The 11,479-nt window shown below is 39.6% G+C and overlaps 1 protein-coding gene across 1 annotated transcript in view; it reads right to left on the minus strand.

Annotated features, from left to right (window-relative positions):
- Nucleotides 1–9,342, minus strand: part of tenm4 (teneurin transmembrane protein 4) — a 631,884-nt gene extending 622,542 nt beyond the window's left edge. Inside the window, exon 1 of the mRNA XM_072263298.1 lies at nt 9,269–9,342. The gene's annotated coding sequence lies outside the window, so the exon portion shown is untranslated. The remainder of the gene's footprint in view (nt 1–9,268) is intronic.
- Between the last annotated feature and the right edge of the window lie 2,137 nt (nt 9,343–11,479).

The following is an 11,479-nucleotide window of genomic DNA, read 5'->3' on the forward strand; positions in this document are numbered from 1 at the left end:
CGTGCACATCACATGCGCATGTCACGCATGCATACACAGGTGCCCGCGGAAGGTTTCATGGTCATGGTAGTCTTTCCTGGGGTAAAGTGTCCCGGGATTTGACTGCTTTATTTAGGAGTGAGAAAGTTGGCAACCCTAACTGTAAAAGACATGTTCAGGTGAGTTTAACCCTACTTGAACACCAAACCGCCCCCCCCCCCGCCCCGCTCGGTCGGTCCGCAAGAATATTGTACAAAAAAGTTTGGGGACCCCTGTGCTATTTAATCAGTATTTTCAACTTTTTTTGTTTTATATCAGATTTCCAGCATCTGCTAAACAGTTGCTTTTATTTTGTATTTAGCATAGTGCCACTTTTCTACTGAGAGCTATTTCTGATGATTGACCTGAAGCACAAGTTCTGTGCCTATCTCCATATTTGACCATACGTCGGTTTGGTATGCGGACTTAGATTTGAAGTCATCATTTAATTACAAATTTCAGGCTTTCCCGCTGCAATCCTTACAGTACTTAGTGAATATCAAATGCCATAGAATCATCAGTACTGTGTTGGATCAATAAATGGAAATATATTGTTTTAATATGTGGTGTGCTCTGTCAGCTATGTATGCTGCAGTCAAATCAAAATTAAAAAATGTTGATCCATTTTTATAACCATCTTATTCAGATCATTGGTCATCAATTGCCTGAAACCCTGAGTTGAGAAGTAGTAACACTGAAAAGTTGGGAAATTTAACACTTCAACTATTCTGAATTCTGTCATGTAACGTACTTCACAAAATAAAGTTTATTATGTTCTGGAGTCAATTCCAAATCAAAAATGAGAAGACCCAAACTATTTGAATTAACAGACTACAGGAATTCTGCAGATGCTGGAAATTCAAGCAACACACATAAAGGTTGCTGGTGAACGCAGCAGGTCAGGCAGCATCTCTAGGAAGAGGTGCAGTCGATGTTTCAGGCTGAGACCCTTCGTCAGGACTAACTGAAGGAAGAGTGAGTAAGGGATTTGAAAGTTGGAGGGGGAGGGGGAGATCCAAAATGATAGGAGAAGACAGGAGGGGGAGGGATGGAGCCAAGAGCTGGACAGGTGATAGGCAAAAGGGATACGAGAGGATCATGGGACAGGAGGTCCGGGAAGAAAGACAGGGGGGAGGGGGGGACCCAGAGGATGGGCAAGGGGTATATTCAGAGGGACAGAGGGAGAAAAAGGTGAGTGAGAGAAAGAATGTGTGCATAAAAATAAGTAACAGATGGGGTACGAGGGGGAGGTGGGGCATTAGCGGAAGTTAGAGAAGTCGATGTTCATGCCATCAGGTTGGAGGCTACCCAGACGGAATATAAGGTGTTGTTCCTCCAACCTGAGTGTGGCTTCACCTGTGAGTCGACTGGGGTGATATACTGCGTCCGGTGCTCCCGATGTGGCCTTTTATATATTGGCGAGACCCGATGCAGACTGGGAGACCGCTTTGCCGAACACCTACGCTCTGTCCGCCAGAGAAAGCAGGATCTCCCAGTGGCCACACATTTTAATTCCACATCCCATTCCCATTCTGACATGTCTATCCATGGCCCCCTCTACTGTAAAGATGAAGCCACACTCAGGTTGGAGGAAAAACACCTTATATTCCGTCTGGGTAGCCTCCAACCTGATGGCATGAACATCGACTTCTCTAACTTCCGCTAATGCCCCACCTCCCCCTCGTACCCCATCTGTTACTTATTTTTATACACACATTCTTTCTCTCACTCTCCTTTTTCTCCCTCTGTCCCTCTGAATATACCCCTTGCCCATCCTCTGGGTCCCCCCCCCCGTCTTTCTTCCCGGACCTCCTGTCCCATGATCCTCTCGTATCCCTTTTGCCTATCACCTGTCCAGCTCTTGGCTCCATCCCTCCCCCTCCTGTCTTCTCCTATCATTTTGGATCTCCCCCTCCCCCTCCAACTTTCAAATCCCTTACTCACTCTTCCTTCAGTTAGTCCTGACGAAGGGTCTTGGCCTGAAACGTCGACTGCACCTCTTCCTAGAGATGCTGCCTGGCCTGCTGCGTTCACCAGCAACTTTTATGTGTGAATTAACAGACTGTTACGTTTATTATCCTTAATTCTTGCTCATTTATTTGTTTCATATTTCAATTTAATATATCTAAATAAATATTAATTTAAAAAATAAATTATCCAGGTTTTCCAGTACACTTATTGGGGCCCATGTATAGTATAACACCAGGCTATGGTTTTAATAGAGCCCACACACATACACACACATAATTTTCAATGTGGTTGCAGATAACTGAGAACCATGCATTCCTGTGGGAGTAGTCAAATGAGAGGGTAATCATACCAAAAATGTGTTGTTTGCATTACTCAAAGCATCTCCTGGGATAAGCTAGATGCAAGCATCACTCTCTACAAACTGGAGAGCATTTTTTTTGTTTTTGAAAATTCTATTTTATCAGATAGATATTCTGTAACCCAAGCTAGGCTACAAGGAATAGTTTTCCATTACTCACAATTAAACAAGCCAATCCTGTACTTTATGATGTGAAATCCTTTGATGCCATTGCAAATGTACAGCAAGAAGTCTGATACAGGTTTGCACAAGTTTAGACAATTATTCTAATGACTTTGATAAGTTCCCTAAAGGTCTTCTGCAAACCTAACTTTTAAAAAGTTCTTTGTTGGTACTGTTTTTTTTACATAAAAAGCACATTTAAGGTACCATTAGTTGGAGTGTTGTGAATGCTTTAAAAATACAGCTTCATACTGATGAATGGCTTTGTTCGTATTACTTTGATTCAGATGACGCAAAAATGTGAATTTGGAAATGTCAGAAAGCATGTTAATGGTTTCAAATATCAGGAAAGTAACACAGGAGATTTCAAATGAGAAAAGTAGGTTGTTCAGAAACATAATAAATGTCAGACATCGCCAATCACTTGGCTAGAAGAGTATTAGCAGCAGTTTCTGACATGTCATGCAAGAATATAACTGTTGGGAAAGGAAACAATATTTTGAATATAGTGTCAGCATTATCTCCAGTTGTCTACAAGATGGTAGCAAAATTTCCTTATCTCAGTTTCATGAAAAAATGAGCAATATGCTAATTTCCCACAGAAGCTTTCCAATAGTCCCAATAAGTAATGGAATATTCTTTGGCAAATTAGAGGCAATTTTGGTATTTGGAGTCATAACCACTAGAAGTGAGAAATACTGCCAAAATTCAGTAAACACAAGCATGGAATACTTTAAACCTTGTTGGGTTTTAACTGAAGCACCAATAGTGGAAATAGTTTAACCTTCTACTGCTACCTAGGTTTCCCAATGATAAAGTTCTAGTGGATAAAAATCAAGCTAGTTAGAAATTCAGATTATTGTATATTGGGCACAAGCAAATCATTTTGGCTAATAATAAGCAAAATTCATTCTTGAAACCCTAATTTTTTAAAAAAAATTTCAATGCTTTACCCTTAATAATACAATATCAATAGGACGAGAAAATCTGCAGATGTTGGAAGTCCAGGCAACACGCATAAAGCACTGAAGGAACTCAGCAGGCCAGGCAGCATCTATGGAAAAGAGTAGTCTGCGTTTTGGGTCAAGACCCTTCATCAATACCAATGGGAATTGCTTCAACTCTGACATAATTCAATTCAGTAACCAGCTGGGCAAAACTTCATAACAATGAGGAAACTATGATGACTCAATTGATTCTAAAATCATCCCTGCTATTAACAATCCAAAATTTCCAAATAAAAGCAAATGAAAGTTACTAATCAGTTAATGAAAGATTTTTATACACCATATTATCTCTCTACAGAAACTTTAAAAATCAAGATAGTTTGACCAATGGCTTACCATGGGAAAACAAATTCATAAAAGGAAAATTATTTTGTCATGAGTTCAGAATTATATAGTTACTTTCTCAAAGTTGAAAAATGATTGCTATGACAACAGTTGATCCTTTCAATGAAACTTCAATCCAACTTTAACACATCAATTTCTTTATTATGTTCAATGATTAAAGCTATGCTTTTGTACAAATTGCTTATTAAAGCATGGATGCAGATATTTAGCTTGATTCTGTTGTCAGAATGTGAAGTGTTTTTAAAGCAAAAATCAGACCTTGTGGAAAACCTTATGTTGAGTTACCAAATCCCTTGATATATCCATTTGTTACAACAGCTCCCAATCAGTTCAATATGCAACCTCAGAGGGGAAATTGGAATTTCCGGAGACACAAATTATGTGGAAAACAGGCAAATTACTCACCCAGAACACTATTTTGACTACAACTCAAATAGATTAAGAGTACAGCAACACAAAACCATCAGCAAAAAGATTTCAACCTACACAATATTACAGACTTGGAGAAACTTAAGGTTTGGATTCTTAGCTTAATGAACGTAGTTCCTGGTAGTCTTCGTAACTTTCCATTGGATTCTTCTTCAACCACACACATATTATCAAAATTGTACATCAGAGCATTACTGGGATCATTCCAAACAGTTTACATACTTGAGACAGTTTAATATACTTGAGGATAAATTTTATTTCAAATTGCCTGCTGTGTCTTTCTTTTACTTAAAACCTCTTCAATTCAAAAAAAGTGTTATCTTTTAAAACAACACACATCAAAGTTGCTGGTGAATGCAGCAGGCCAGGCAGCATCTCTAGGAAGAGGCACAGTCGACGTTTCAGGACGAGACCCTTCGTTAGGACTAACTGAAGGAACAGCTAGTAAGAGATTTGAAAGTGGGAGGGGGAGGGGGAGATCCAAAATGATAGGAGAAGACAGGAGGGGGAGGGATGGAGCCAAGAGCTGGACGGACAGTTGATTGGCAAAAGGGGTATGAGAAGATCATGGGACAGGAGGCCCAGGGAGAAGGAAAAGGGGGAAGGGGGGAAAAACCCAGAGGATGGGCAAGGGGTATAGTCAGAGGGACAGAGGGAGAAAAAGGAGAGAGAGAGAGAGAAAGAATGTGTGTATATAAATAAATAACGGATGGGGTACGAAGTCCATTCGTCCCCCCCATCCCTCCTCACTGACCTCCCTCCTGGCACTCATCCTTGTAAGCGGAACAAGTGCTACACGTGCCCTTACACTTCCTTCCTTACCACCATTCAGGGCCCCAGACAGTCCTTCCAGGTGAGGCGATACTTCACCTGTGAGTTGGCTGGGGTAATATATTGCATCCGGTGCTCCCGATCTGGCCTTCTATATATTGGTGAGACCCGACGCAGACTGGGAGATCATTTTGCTGAACACCTATGCTCTGTCCACTAGAGAAAGCAGGATCTCCCAGTAGCCACACATTTTAATTCCACATCCCATTCCCATTCTGACATGTCTATCCACGGCCTCCTCTACTGTAAAGATGAAGCCACACTCAGGTTGGAGGAACAACATCTTATATTCCGTCTGGGTAGCCTCCAACCTGTTGGCATGAACATCGACTTCTCTAACTTCCGCTAATGCCCCACCTTCCCCTCGTACCCCATCCGTTATTTATTTATTTACACACATTCTTTCTCTCTCTCTCCTTTTTCTCCATCTGTCCCTCTGACTATACCCCTTGCCCATCTTCTGGGTTCCCCCCCCCCTCTTTTCCTTCTCCCTGGGCCTCCTGTCCCATGATCCTCTCATACCCCTTTTGCCAATCACCTGTCCAACTCTTGGCTCCATCCCTCCCCCTCCTGTCTTCTTCTATCATTTTGGATCTCCCCCTACCCCTCCCACTTTTAAATCTCGTATTAGTTCTTTCTTCAGTTAGTCCTGATGAAGGGTCTCGGCCTGAAATGTCGACTGTACCTCTTCCTAGAGATGCTGCCTGGCTTGCTGCGTTCACCAGCAACTTTGATGTGTGTTGCTTGAATTTCCAGCATCTGCAGAATTCCTCGTGCTAAGGAGGTAACATTTGCCTGATTAGTTTTGATTTTTTTTTTGTCATATCCAAGTACACTTAAATTCAAGTACGTTAACATAAAGATTTTTACTCCTCATTTATGTGAAGGATGTAAGAAATAAAGTCAATTCAGTTCAATTTCTATTGATCACTTTTACACCCTCGGCAAATAATGCTATTCTGCCAGTAATTTGCAAAATTTCTCTTTCAAAGCTCATCTGAAAAGAGCGAGAATATTCTAAAATATATAAAAGTGAATGGACACAATTTTTTTGTTAGTTGTTTGAACTTTATGTAGCTTTCAATCAAGATTTGACACAATGCTTTGAGTAATATTGTAAAAATGCACTAATTACAATGAAAATTTTTGTACTTTTTAAGCTTTGAAACTTGAAAACACCCAAATTAAAGCTGCAATGTCAGAAAACAATGTTCTTCAGACCCAAATAGAGTGAAAGAATCCTGTTTAGAGAATTACTACATTGTGTTATTCTAAATGGTTTAATGAAATAATAGTTTTTCATCTCATTTCAGGAAAAATTGCAAATTATCTAAGGTATTCTCGTCCTAACAATTATTCAGTGCCCCATAAATAAGCTCCGAAAGAGGATCAGATTCAGCTGCAATATAAAATGACCGAACTCTCAACTAATATTCATTATTAAAGATCACAAGCTGTCGTTATCAATGAGTCAGGGAACTTAACAAGAAAGATTTCAATCAATATATCAAAAAAGTAATGGCATGACCCTGTTGTTCAGGTATAAACAAATAATATTTAACAAATAAAAATAAAACGCTATACATCTCTACATCATTTCTGTCAAGATATTATTGTGGTTTGATGTAAAGTGTGTCATTTCTATCTCATTTTCCAATAACCTTCAATGTGTTTCCTTTCACTTTCAGTTACACCTGGTTAACATCACTCTGTAATTGAAAATTTCAGCGCAAAATCCTGGATTTCCTGAATATTAATGATGCAACTTCTTGAAACCACTGGGAGGCACCAACTATGAATATATCGTTATGCATTGCTGATTAACAGAATGACAGCGCAATGATCTTTCTGGAAATGAAAATCAAAACTTTTCTTTCAAATGGTTTGCTTATCAACATATTGATCCACGTTTTCATACATATACTGAAAATGAATGACACCACTTCAAAAGCATGGGTTGACATAAACAAACAGGGCTCCACTGATCCAGCCGCAGCTCACACAACAGCAAATTAAACAAAGTTTCTTAATTCCAAGCCGACATATTTTAGGATATACTCACTATGTCTGTTCACACTCTGTCTGTTCCCCCATTGAATAACTCTGATTCCAAATGACCTGTTCCGACCTCATGTAAAATTCAAAGAAACATTTTCTTAAGATCAGCCTCTGTAGTAAAAGCACGTTCTCTACCTGGCGTGGAGAACCAACGTGTACACTGGAGTCTGTTGCAACTTTCTGCACACCAGGAATATTAACGGCACGCTGTCTTAAAACCAGGTCCTGCTGTTACCCCACGAACATACATACCATCTTCTCCGGGGTCCGGCTGCTGGCTGTAGTTGCACATCAGTTGAAAAAAAACCTTTCAACGGTTTTGCCATAACGCTACCGCTTCAAATCATCACTCGTGATGGAATCAGCTTGTGTCGTTTTGCAAAAAAAAAAGAAATTTACTGTAGGAGGAGACTTTTACAATTAATTGCGATTACCATTTCGAAGTCTCGATTACCATTCCAGTCTCGAAGGGCACTTCATTAAACTTTCATATGCGAAAGCGGGCAGGATCAGAGGGGAACGCACATTCCTTTCATGGGTTGGGAGGACAGGTAGGATTCGGATCGGCGCTTTCCTCCCGCCTTAACGATCAGCTCGGTGAGTGGTCGCCGTTTCAGAAAGACCTGAAATCTTCCTTGTGTCTTCAGCATCTCTGCCCAACCATCAGGACCCAGTTTATGAGGGTAAGAAACTGGCTGGCACAGACGAAAGATGAATCCATTACATACTAAATGACCACATCACTTCTGTTTCCAGAGTTGCAAAGCAACAAGCAGCCACTCACCAAATCTGTAACAAGGCAAATCTTGCCTAATCATAGAGACTTAATTGGAAGAATGGGAAAGACTGAGACAACAACAACGGTTCTTTATTGCCCAGCATTAGTTTAAAACCTTCTCCTTCTGACCTCCAAAGCCTTTCATTTTGTGCATGGGGTGGGGGGAGGGAGTACTGAATACACCAACAAATACAATTATTCATGGCGAGCAAGTATGACAAAATATCCACCCTGCATTCTCTACACCCAGCCTTGATGTTAACTTAAAAGCAAAACTAAAAAAAACTGTTAGCAAAGCCAACATGACTACATGACTGCACACAAAAACACATCAGTTATTTCCCATTGGTTTTAGCTCACGGGAATAGGCAAACTCGGAATCCAATAATCCAGTTCAATCTGTTTTTCCTGCTTAAAAAAACACTTACTTAGATCATTGAAGAGAGAAAAATAATATAATTTTCCAGCTAAGAATATGGACAGCTTGAAGAGGAAGTGCTGAATCTGAAAATCTGTTACGTACAAAACCTTTCAAAATGATTTGTTACAAATAATGGATGTTTATCCAAGTAGCAGCATTCTGCTACTCGAATAGTTACAGATGCTTAAAATACTCTGATATCCTTTTTGTTTTATGAAGTTTCGTCTGTCGCTTTCCCCCCTTCCTAACAAGTCAATACAGCATTGAACATTCACGCAAGACGGAAGAGTTTAATTGCAGACTCTAGTTTACTGGGTGGCGGTATCAGATTTGCTGCATACGTTCTACAACATAGCACACAAATAGAAGAAATTCTAAAATGTTTTAAAAAATGCACAGCTGCAGGAAAAAAAAGCAAGCCCTCATTTTGAAACACTAACTTTCTGACTCATGACCTACCTATTCGGGAGGACACAATACAGAATTACGAGCATAAAGACAGCGAGCACAGGCGGTCGTATCAGATGCTTATACTACTAGATAGGAAAAAAATCTTGCTACTCCAGTTAAGATAACACAAAATTCCTGTCTGGTGTATTGCACGTAGTAGAATGAATCCAGCATGTTAAGGAAGAAGCACACATATCACTCTGACATTCTGAACGCTCCATGAACCCAGATCCCTGGCTCTTTAGTATTTTATATCATATGTTTAATTTCTAATTTATAGATTTTTATGTCTTGGCACTGCACTGCTGCTGCAAAATAATAAATTTCACGTCATATGGCAGTAGTAATAAATCTGATTCTGATTCTGATGTGTAACGGTATACGGCACCACAACAGCGTGTTCTTCGCAATTCCTCAGATCACAGACAATATCGGCTTACCATTCCGAAGGCACTGGCTATCCAACAACCCTTCTGCAGTAGATAAGAATTCTTCCCCTTTATGTCCTTTTGAGTATCACACTGCACTGTGCTCATAGCAAGAACTAATCAAGCAACAACTGCGCAGGAGATGTAGATCATTCATAGGCATTAAGTGATCTTCGCAGACTCAAACACTCAGCGGAATCCAGGCTTCAGATACATGCACTCACTCGCTAAATGAATGGGAGGCAGCAGCCAATCCCCGCATGTTTCAGAATGACAAGCACACATGTAGTCTAATATCGGGTTATACCAAAACAAAAAAAGGAAAAGGGGGAATGGCACCTGAGTAGTCATTAACAAATGTCAATTTTGAAAGAAAATTACATTAAGCCTGTCATATGTGTCAAATTGTCACTGAGAGTTCTTTTACTCTTTCCTATTAGCTGCACCATTGATAGCGCTTTAATAAATTACTGCAAGGTTTAATGCAGTTTAAGGTCCCTGCTGTTCAATGGTTATTGTATTACACTCAGCAGTCTCAGAAGAATAGTTTTGCAAATCTGCGGTTTCAAAAGAAGCAGCACAGAAGTAGTCTCAGAAGACATTAGTTAGAACAGTATTGTTTCGGTGACATTATTGGTCTATTAACCAGCTTTATAAGTTGACATTGCATACCTCTGTCTCAGTGTGTAACTGTTTTAACAATCCAGCAAAATTATACTAATTCCAGCTGTTTATCATTCATTTGCCACTATATATCCATAACGGAATAGTTGTGAAGGATGATTTAAAAGATGTGAAATATCGTGTACTTTGCCGGCGTTGTGTACAGACTGTCGAACCGGTGACTTGAAAAGCTGTGTTGCCAATCACATCTGTCTTTGCACATTGTTAAATCTGAATTATAAATCAGACGAAAAAAATACTTGTTTTGAGAAAGGTCACGCTGCATCAGGTTTAACATCTGGTGATCTCTAATTTACTGACCTGCAGCTAAGATTTTAGAATAGGCTCTCCCTGAATGAAAATAAAATCTTTTTAAAATCTCTATTTATCCTGAATGTTTTAGAGGAACTCTCAAAGTGTTCTGCTGCCTCACATTAACACTACATCAGTTGCGACTTGTTTGTTTGGCTGTACATGTTTGTCATGTGGATCCTTTAAAAACAGAATCTGTTGTTGTAATGTTGTAATGTTTTTTTAATCAAGCTATTCTGATTTTGACCATCATAAATCGGTTTAAGTTTGGAAGGAATGAGCTTATCTTTTTCATTAATCTTGATTGAAAACTGAATACGATAGCAGTGCAGGATTTCCATTCGAACAATTTAGACAGAAAGGACTTTCTGCTTCTGCATAATAATGAAAATGAACCACGTGGGCTATATCATGCTTTGGTTTAAAGTTTTATCTCTGCTGGCCTATACAGTGTTATGTTGCCCTGTGAACAAGAACGAAGCCAGCTAAAAACCTATACAAGCCCTATGTATTATCTTTCGAGCTAATCTTAAACAGACTTACGGTTTCCAGGCTTGCCTGTGAATAGTGGAGTGAAAAGTTAAACATTCTTTCAGATGTAAAACTACAGGAATGAATTGGTGAATAGGTTCAGTTAATGTTGCATTTGCATAACATCCTTCAGCATTTGCTAAGGGTTGCAAAGGGGGAGGAAATCATTAGTGAAAAGACAAGGTGGGGGTTGGGCAAGCGAAAACGTATTTTTTCCCCAACATGTCCCTTCAGAGCTGGTTTTATAATTGATCTGTTAGTGCAGCCCTTTACCCTCCATCTGCACAAGAGGTTCCACAATTTAATTTAAGGGAAGTCTGACCTGCATAACTTAGTACCATTTTCTGAAAATTCCTCTTCTCAAATCTAGATGCAGGTCCTCAGGTATGGATGGGGGAAGGGAGGGGAAGCTGACATTTTCAATCTAGCAGAGAGAAACGAACAAAATATTTGCCAACTGTGTAAACACCAATCTGCAGCTGTTGGTATTACAATTATCCCCACCAGTGTTCCTTTCTGAGTAAATTTAAACAGCATTTCTTGATATTACAATGGCCATCATTCCTCAAAAAACCTGAATTCAGTTGGTGAAATATGACAAGCTTCTTAAAAACTGATAATGATATATCTATATTCTAATTTCATTCTATGCCTTATTTTAAACTGGCAGCATTTTCACAGGATTTCCATGAAATTAGCTAATCCCATTTTTCACTA

Source organism: Mobula birostris, chromosome 7 (assembly GCF_030028105.1).
Source record: "Mobula birostris isolate sMobBir1 chromosome 7, sMobBir1.hap1, whole genome shotgun sequence".
NCBI lineage: Eukaryota > Metazoa > Chordata > Chondrichthyes > Myliobatiformes > Myliobatidae > Mobula > Mobula birostris.